We start from the raw sequence: 10,254 nt of genomic DNA on the forward strand, positions 1-10,254 counted from the left end.
GAAAAACATGAATATACATACCCAAGAAGTTCACAAACTCTAAGAAGGATAAACTCAGAGATACACACCAAGACAAATTATAGTCAAATTGTTGAAACCCAAAGACAAAAGGATGATTTTAAAAGCAGCAAGAGAGAAGTAATTCATTATGTACAAGAGATTCTCAATAAGATTACCAGCTGATTTCAGAAACCATGGGAGGCCTAGGCCAGGCACGGTGGCTCATGCTTGTAATCCCAGCACTTTGGGAGGCCGAGGCGGGCAGATCACGAGGTCAGGAGATCGAGACCATGGTGAAACCCCATCTCTACTAAAAAATACAAAAAAATTAGCCGGGGGTGGTGGCGGGAGCCTGTAGTCCCAGCTACTTGGAGAGGCTGAGGCAGGAGAATGGCGTGAACCCGGGAGGCGGAGCTTGCAGTGAGCCGAGATTGCGTCACTGCACTCCAGCCTGGGCAACAGAGCAAGACTCCATCTCAAAAAAAAAAAAAAAAAAGAAAGAAAGAAACCATGGGAGGCCAAAAGACAATGGGAGATATAGTTAAAGACTGAAGAAAAAAAAAAGTCAAACAAGAATTCTATATATCCAGCAAAACTATGCTGCAAGAATCAAGGAGAAATAAGACATTTCCAGATAAACAAAACTTAGGAAGTTCATTGATAGTAGACCTGCCCACAAGAAAAGCTAAAGGCAGAAAGAAAAAACAAAACAAAAAAAAAAAAACAAAGAAATGCTAAAGGAAGACCTTCAGAATGAAACAAAAGGACAAATAATAATAACTCACAGCCACACAAAGAAACAAAGACCTCTGATAAACATAACAACACAGCAGGCCGGGCGCAGTGGCTCATGTCTGTAATCCCAGCACTTTGTGAGGCCAAGGTGAGCGGATCATTTGAGGTCAGGAGTTTGAGACCAGCCTGGCCAACATGGTGAAACCCCATCTCTACAAAAAATAGAAAAATTAGCTGGATGTGGTGGCAGGTGCCCATAATCCCAGTTACTTGGGAGGCTGAGGCAGGAGAATGGCTTGAGCCCAGAGGGTGGAGGTTGCAGTGAGCCAAGATCGTGCCACTGCACTCCAGCCTGGGCGAAAGAGTGAGACTCTGTCTCAAAAAAAAAAAAAAAAAAAGTAACAACATTACCAGGTATGGTGGTTCACACTTGTAATCCCATTACTTTGGGAGGCCAAGGCGGGTGAATCGCTTGAGGTCAGGCATTAGCGACTAGCCTGGGCAACATAGTGAGACCTTGTGTCTACAAAAAATACAAAAATTAGCCAGGCATGGTGGCCCCACTACTTGGGAGACTGAGGTGGAAGGATCACTTGAGCCCAGGAGGTCGAGGCTGCTGTGAGCTAAGATTGTGCCACCGCACTCCAGCCTGGGTGACAAAGCAAGACCCTGTGTCAAAAAAAAAAAAAAAAAAGATAAAAGCTGGTATTGTGTTTTTAGTTTGTAGCTCCTCTTTTTTCTATATAATTTTAAAGGAAAATGCATTAAACAATAATTCTAAATCTATGTCAATGTGAACACAATGTATAAAGATGTAATCTGTGACAATAACAATATAAAGAAGGGACTAAAATGTATAGGAACAAAATGTTTATATACTATTGAAACTAAGTTGGTATTATTCAAACTGGGTTATTATCAGTTTAGAATGTTAATTATAATCACCAAGGTATCCGTTAGGAAAATAACTACAAAATATATAGAAAAGGAAAGCAAAGGGGAATCAAAATGTTTATGCTACAGACCAGGTGCAGTTGCTCATACCTATAATTCCAGCACTTTGGGAGGCCAAGGCAGGAAGACCACTTGAGCCCGGGAGTTCAAGACCAGACTGGGCAACATAGCAAGACCTCATCTCTAGAAAAAATAAAAATTAAAAATTAAAACAGGAGCCAGACGTGGTGGCATGTGCCTGTGGTCCCAGCTCCTCAAGAGGCTGACGCAGGCAGATCGTTTGAGCCCAGGAGCTCAAGACTAGCCTGGGCTAGACATGGTGAAAACTCGTCTCTACAAAAAATAGAAAAATCAGTCTGGCGCAGTGGTTCTTGCCTGTAGTCCCAGCTCCTGGGGAGGTTGAGATGGGAGGATCACTCGAGCCCAGGAGGTGGAGATTTCAGTGAGCCAAGATCAACCACTGCACTCCAGCCTGGGTGACAGAGTTAGACCCTGTCTCAAAAAAAAAAAAAAAAAGAACTCTTACAATGTAAGATTCAGATTTGCTGGAAGGAGGGGAAGGGTATGGATCCTGGAGCGTAGTGAGGAGACAGTCATGGTGTACCAGGGGAGAGGCAGTGAGGCCTGCATGAAAGCAGTAGCTGGGAATAGAAGGAAGGCTCAGGCCCAGACATATTCAACTAATGAGGACATAAAATTTGGCAGATGAGGACTGTCCATTTAGTTTGAGATAAGTGGAGCTGGGTGCCGGCAGATCCAGCTTTCAGGAAGGAAAAGGAGTGGGGATAAGCTAAGGGAAGTGAAAGTGTCTAGCTACATAAATAGCAGACCAATCCCAGCCCACGCACAGACCCCCAACTTGCAGCTGCCCACCTCACCCTCGGCTCTGGCCTCTTACTCACCCTCTACCACAGACATGGCTCAGTCACTGGCTCTGAGCCTCCTTATCCTGGTTCTGGCCTTTGGCATCCGCGGGACCCAAGGTACCAAGGGCCTGGAGTGCAATGCCTGGAGTGCAACGGCACAGTCTCTTCTCACTGCAACCTCCACCTCGCGGGTTCAAGTGATTCTCCTGCCTCAACCTCCCAAGTATCTGGGATTATAGGCACCTGCCACTATGCCCAGCTAATTTTTGTATTTTTAGTAGAGGTGGGGTTTCACCATGTTGGCCAGGCTAGTCTTGAACTCCTGACCTCAGGTCACCCACCCTCCTTGGCCTCCCAAAGTGCTGGGAGTACAGGCTTAAGCCACTGCACCCAGCCAACTTCTGCTCTTTTTTGGTTTCCATTTGCATGGAGTGTCTTTTCCCATCCCTTTATTTTCAGCCTATGTGTGTCTTTATAGGTGAAGTGTGTTTTTTTGTAGGCAAGAAATCACTGGGTCTTGTTTTTTTATTGATTCAGCCACTCCATGTCTTTTGATTGAAGAGTTTAGTCCATTCACATTCAATGTTATTATGGATAATAACATAATAAAATACTAAGTCCATAATAAGGACTTACTCCTGTCATTTTTTAAAAATTTGTTTTCTGGTTGTTTTGTGGTATTGTCTTCCTTTTTTCCCTTCTTTCTCTCTTCCTCTTATTGAAAATGATTTCCTCTGGTTGTATGTTTTAATTTCTTGCTTCCTATTTTTTGTGAATCTATTGTATGTTTTTCTGAGTTTAAGTTACAATGAGACTTGCAAATAATATCTTATAACCCATTATTTTGAGCTGATTATAACACTGATTGCATAAACAAACTAATAAACATGCAAAGGGAAAACTAATAAAAACTCTGTATTTTTACTTCATACCCCCACTTATTTATTTATTTACTTATTTATTTATTTTTGAGATAGAGTCTCACTCTGTCACCCAGACTGGAGTGCAGTGGCGTGGTCTTGGCTCAATGAGCCAACCTCTGCCTCCTGGGTTCAAGCAATTCTCATGCCACACCCTCCTAAGTAGCTGGGACTACAGGCATGCACCAGCCAGCCAATTTTTGTATTTTTAGTGGAGACGGGGTTTCACCATGTTGGCCCGTCTGGTCTCAAACTCTTGGCCTCAAGTGATCCACCAATACCCTGCTTTTTAACTTTGTTGTTGTTTCTATTTCTTATTGTACTATGTCTTGAAAAGTTGTTGGAGTTATTATTTTTGATTGTATCATCTGTGTTTTTCTGTATAGTTACAATTACCAGTAAGTTTTGTACATTTGGATCATTTCTTGCTGCTCATTAATGTTCTTTTCTTTCAGACATGAAGCATTTCTTGTAGGACAGGTCTGGTATTGATGAAATTCCTCAGCTTTTGTTTGCCTGGGAAAGTGTTTAACGAAAGATATTTTTGGTAGATATACTATTCTAGGGTAAAAGTTTTTTCCTTCAGCACTTCAAATATGTCATATTACTCTCTCCTGCCCTGTAAGGTTTCCACTGAAAAGTCTGCTGCCAGACATATTGGAGCTCCATTGTATGTTATTTCTTTTCTCTTGGTGTTTTAGGATCCTTTCCTTTTTATTTTAAAAGTTGAGACAGCGGGGGATGGGGGGCAAGGGGAGGGAGGGCATTAGGACAAATACCTAATGCATGTGGGGCTTAAAACCTAGATAACAGGTTGATGGGTGCAGCAAGCCACCATGGCACATGTATACCTATGTAACAAACCTGCACATTCTGCACGTGTATCCAAGAACTTAAAGTAAAATTAAAAAAAAAAAAAGAATGAATAACAAGAACTGAACAGAAAAAAAAAAACAAATTGAGACAGGGTCTCGCTGTGTTGCCCAGGCTGGTCTTCTTGGCCTTTCAAGGTGCTCAGATTAGAGGTGTGAGCCACCACACCTGGCTGGATCATTTATATATCCTTGACTTTAAGGAGTTTGATTATTAAATGCCTTGAGGTACTCTTCTTTGGGTTAAATCTGCTTGGTATTCTATAACTTTCTTGTACTTGAATATTGATGTCTTTCTCTAGGTTTGGGGAGTTCTTTGTTATTATCTCTTTGAAGAAACTTCTATATGTATCTCTCTATCACCTCTTTCAGACCAATAACCCTTAGATTTGCCCTTTTGAGGGTATTTTCTAGATCTTGTAGGCATGCTTCATTGTTTTTCATTCTTTTTTCTTTTGTCTCCCCTGGTTATGTATTTTCAAGTAGCCTGTTTTTAAGCTCACTAATTCTTTCTTCTGCTTGATCAGTTCTACAATTAAGAGACAGATGCATTCCTCAGTATGTCAATTGCATTTTTCAACTTGAGAATGTCTACTTGATTCTTTTCAATTATGCCAATTTCTTTGTTATATTTATCTGATAGAATTCTGAATTTTTTCTCTGTGTTATATTGAATTTCTTTGAGTTTCCTCAAAACAGCTATTTTGAATTCTCTGTCTGAAAAGTCACATACTTCTGTCTCTCTGGGATTGGTCCCTGGTGCCTTATTTCATTCATTTGGTGAGGTCATGTTTTCCTGGATGGTCTTGATGGTTGCAAATGTTCACCAGTGCATTAGGCATTGAAGAGTTAGGTATTTATTGTAGTCTTCTCAGTTTGGGCTTGTTCATACCCATCTTTCTTGGGAAGACTTTCTAATTATTCAAAGGGATTTGGGTGTTGTGATACTATGTTTTTGATCACTGTAGCCATATCTGCATTAAGGGGCACCCCAAGCCCAGTAATGCTGTGGTTCTTGCAAATACATAGAGTAACCACCTTGGTAACTCTATGGCTAAGATCCGGAAGAATTATCTGGATTACCAGGCAGAAACTCTTGTTCTCTTCCCTTACTTTCTCCCAAACACAGTCTCTCTGTGCTGAGCCATCTGAGGCTGGGGAGGGTGTGGTGAAACAAGCAAGCCTGTGGCCACCACAACTGGGACTGTGCTAGGTCAGACCTGATCTCATGAGAACTCACTCACTATTGTGAGGACAGTACCAAGGGGATGACACTAAACCATTCATGAGAAATCTGCCCCCAAGATCCAATCACCTCCCACCAGGCCCCACTTCTAACACTGGAGATTACAATTGAACATGAGATTTGGGTGGGAACACAGATCCAAACCATATCCAAGTATAACATACATACAGAAAAATATACAAATCTCAAGTGTACATCTTGACGAATTAGCACAAAGGGACCACACCAAAGTATCCACTTCCATGATATTTGAGAAATATAATGTTACTAGCACCTCAAAACTCTATCATGTCCCCTCCTAATCACCTCCTACCCTCCTTTATCCCCAAAGGTAATTTCTATTCTTTTAACATCCTTATTTTTGAACTGTAAATGGAATCATATAGTATACACTATTTTATTCAACATTATGTTTGTGCAGTTACATGTAGGAGTAATTCATTCATTTTCATTGTTGTTTAGCATTTCATTATACGAATATGTCACAATCTACTTATCCATTCTACTGCTGATGTACTATATTTTTTTTGCTTCCAGTTTTAGATTATTATAAATGATGCCACTTTGAACTTTCAAATATATGACTTTTGGTGAACACGTGTGTGTTTCTCTTGAGTATAAATCTAGGAGTGGAATTTCTGGGTCATCAGGAAATGCATATATTCAGCTTTACCAGATCCTGCCAAACAGTTTTCTATAGTGGTTGTACCAATTTACACTGCTACCAGCTGTGTTTGGGAGTTTCAGTTGCTCCAGATCCTCATCATCTCTTAGCATTGTCAATTTTTTAAATTTCATATTTTCTGGTAGGCCTATATTAGTATCTCATTGTGGCTTTAATTATTTATATTTCTGAGATTTCAAGTGAGTTTGCAAACCTTTTCATTTGTTAGCAATTTATTAATAGTTCTCTTTTCCTGTAAAATGCTTGTTCTGGTCCCTTGCTCATTTGTCTATTGGGTTGTCTGTCTGTTTCTTGTTGATTTGTAGAACTTTTTTTCTTTTTAAGAGACAAGGTCTTGCTCTATTACCCAGGCTGGAGTGCAGTGGTGTAATCATAGCTCACTGCAGCCTTGAGCTCCTGGGCTCAAGCAATCCATCCACCTCAGCTTCCCAAGTGGCTAAGACTATAGGCACAGGCAACTATGCCCTGCTAACTTTTTAATTTTTTTGTAGAGACAGGGTCTTGCTGTGTTGCCCAGACTGGTCTTGAACTCCTGGCCTCAAACAACCCCCACCGCCCAACCCACAGTCTCCCAAAGCACTGGGATTGTAGGTGTGAGCCACTGTGTCCTGCAGAACTTTATATATTCTGAATACAACCGCCTTGTTGGCTCAATATTTTGTATATATACTTTTCCCCTTCTGTAACTTACCTTTATACTCTCTTAAAGGCATGTTTTGATAAATAAAAATCTTGATTTTAATGTAGTCCAATGTGTCAATCTTTCTTTATGATTAGTACACGATATACAATCATGTCATCTGCAAACAGGGACAATTTGACTTCCTCTTTTCCTAATTGAATACCCTTTATTTCCTTCTCCTGCCTGATTGCCCTGGCCTAGAACTTTTTTTTGAAAAGATCAACAAAATTGATAGACCTCTAGCAAGACTAATAAAGAAGAAAAGAGAGAAGAATCAAATAGACGCAATAAAAAATGAAAAAGGGGATATCACCACCGATCCCACAGAAATACAATCTACCATCAGAGAATACTACAAACACCTCTACGCAAATAAACTAGAAAATCTAGAAGAAATGGATAAATTCCTCGACAAACACACCCTCCCAAGACTAAACCAAGAAGAAGTTGAATCTCTGAATAGACCAATAACAGGCTCTGAAATTGTGGCAATAATCAATAGCTTACCAACCAAAAAGAGTCCAGGACCTGATGGATTCACAGCCGAATTCTACCAGAGGTACAAGGAGGAACTGGTACCATTCCTTCTGAAACTATTCCAATCAATAGAAAAAGAGGGAATCCTCCCTAACACATTTTATGAAGCCAGCATCGTCCTGATAGCAAAGCCTGGCAGAGACACAACCAAAAAAGAGAATTTCAGACCAATATCCTTGATGAACATTGATGCAAAAATCCTCAATAAAATACTGGCAAACCGAATCTAGCAGCACATCAAAAAGCTTATACATCATGATCAAGTGGGCTTCATCCCTGGGATGCAAGGCTGGTTCAACATACCAAAATCAATAAATGTAATCCAGCATATAAACAGAACCAAAGACAAAAACCACATGATTATCTCAATAGATGCATAAAAGGCCTTTGACAAAATTCAACAATGCTTCATGCTAAAAACTCTCAATAAATTAGGTATTGATGGGACGTATCTCAAAATAATAAGAGCTATCTATGACAAACCCACAGCCAATATCATACTGAATGGGCAAAAACTGGAAGCATTCCCTTTGAAATCTGGCACAAGACAGGGATGCCCTCTCTCACCACTCCTATTCAAGCTAGTAGGTTTGAAAACAGTTAACTGAGGAAGAGAAAATAAGAAATGAAAAATTATGGAGGCCTATAGCCTGCTTTATTTTTTTAATAAACCTTATAAAATATTTGTCTCTTTAAATTACATGGAAACATAACTTTGATAATTGAATTATTATAATAATTCTAATCAGAAAGTACAGAGAATAACATCAGCATAGCTATATAAAAATCATGAGTTGTACATAATTTTTCAGAGATGTGCCATGTGTAGTCAAAGTGACAATTATCAAGAAACTAGATGGAATAGAAGACTAACAAAATCAACTTTAACTTGCAACTAATTCATATGTGTAATGAAAAAGTGATTATTCAATGAGAAATGTGGTTGATAAATGAGAGAGAACTGAGTATGCTTGTAAATTCTTTGATGATACGTGGATATTGTATTTGGCCTGCAGTAGTGTTAATAAGACCACAAGAGAAATGTGGTGTGTAGAATTCCCTTTTAAGTACCAAGTGAATTAACATTTAATCTTTTTGATTTAGTCAATTCTCTCCTTTGTTATTTTCACAAAATAAATCAATTTGTTTCAAATAAGGCTTAATATATTTTTGTACAGTGAAGGTTTGTTTTTGGAATTTCTGTTTATCCTACTCTGTCTTTTTGCTTTTTGAATGCAATAGATGGAAGTTTCTTTTTACCCTCTATTTCTACCATCAAAATACTTGTTTTATAGCATTTGTGGAGTTACATGTTAATCAGCAATTTAATTTAAAAAGGTAAGATTGCTTGGTTAGTGGAAAAGTGATTAATATACCTGAGGGTGATAAATTTGGGGGGCTTATTATTTTCACCATAAAAAATCATTTGTATCTCTACCAAAACAAAATATACAAACAAACATGAAATTTCCCTATGTTTGTGTTGTTTAATTAATTTTCTGACCATCACGGAATCTTTTAAACCATTAACAAAAAGAGAGTTTAGATATCTGATACATTAACTGTTCTTCTATTAATATTTATGTATATTTCTACTTCCCATTAGAAAGTTTCTTCACATCCAAGTTAGAATGAGAGCATTTCTTGTATGCTGTATTTTGAGTTATCTATATTCTATAGTAAAAAATTTAGAAAAATACTTTGCAGATTAAAAATGCTGTATTTTTCAGAATATGTCTACTCAATAAATCTCACTTTTTTCCATTTTTTTAACTTTTGTATTTTGAAACTGGCCCAATTGTTTCATAGAACAGATGTTTATGGTATCTTTTGAACAAAGATAGAAATTGATCTTCCAAATCTTAAAAGTTGAGAAAATTACTTTTGTCTTATCAGAGTTCCTTTCTCAAGAAACCAACCATCATACCTCCCATAAGTATCAAGGAACTGAAACTTACCAGATCATCACATCTGAGCAGTGAGACCTCAGACGCCTCACCTATCATGCCTGGGTAGCTGGGATTGTTGGTGTGTATCACCATTTCTGGCTAATTTTTTTTATTTCTAGTAGAGATGGGGTTTTGTCATGTAGGCCAGGCTGAACTTCAACTCCTGGCTTCAAGTGATCCACCTGCCTCAGCCTCCCAAAGTGCTGGGATTATAGGCACGAGCTACTATGCCCAGCCTATTATATTTAAATATGAAATTCCCTGCACTCTTCTAGTCCTGCACCTTTAGTCATTGTCATTCCTATTAGTTAAGAATTATTACTCATTTCACAGATAAGGAAACAGAAAAAAATGAAGTTGAAATTGAGAAAGAAAAGAATTTTTATCTGATTAATGCAAGCATTCTTTAATTATCAGGCACAGAGAGGCATTAAAATGTGATAGCATGTGACAGCAGTCATACCTCACTTCCTCCCTTAAGCTAGAACCTTTTGAAACCACTCACCATGTGGGCACTAGATTAACGAACACTAAGTAGCCATAAAATGCCATATGCTGGACACCAGAAATCATAACATTGAGATTCAACAATGTATGTCCAATCACTAATCAATGTTATTTCATAAAAATACATAAATAACCTTATAGTTCAACAATGTATAGTCAATCACTAGTCAATGTTATTTCTGTAAATTAATAAAAATTCTTGTCAAACAACTTTGTAACAACTCACTCCTTGTTCTCTTTTACCTTTAAAAATGTGCTACTCGGAGAGGCTGAGGCAGGAGAATGGCGTGAACCCGGGAGG

Source organism: Symphalangus syndactylus, chromosome 16 (assembly GCF_028878055.3).
Source record: "Symphalangus syndactylus isolate Jambi chromosome 16, NHGRI_mSymSyn1-v2.1_pri, whole genome shotgun sequence".
Lineage (NCBI taxonomy): Eukaryota > Metazoa > Chordata > Mammalia > Primates > Hylobatidae > Symphalangus > Symphalangus syndactylus.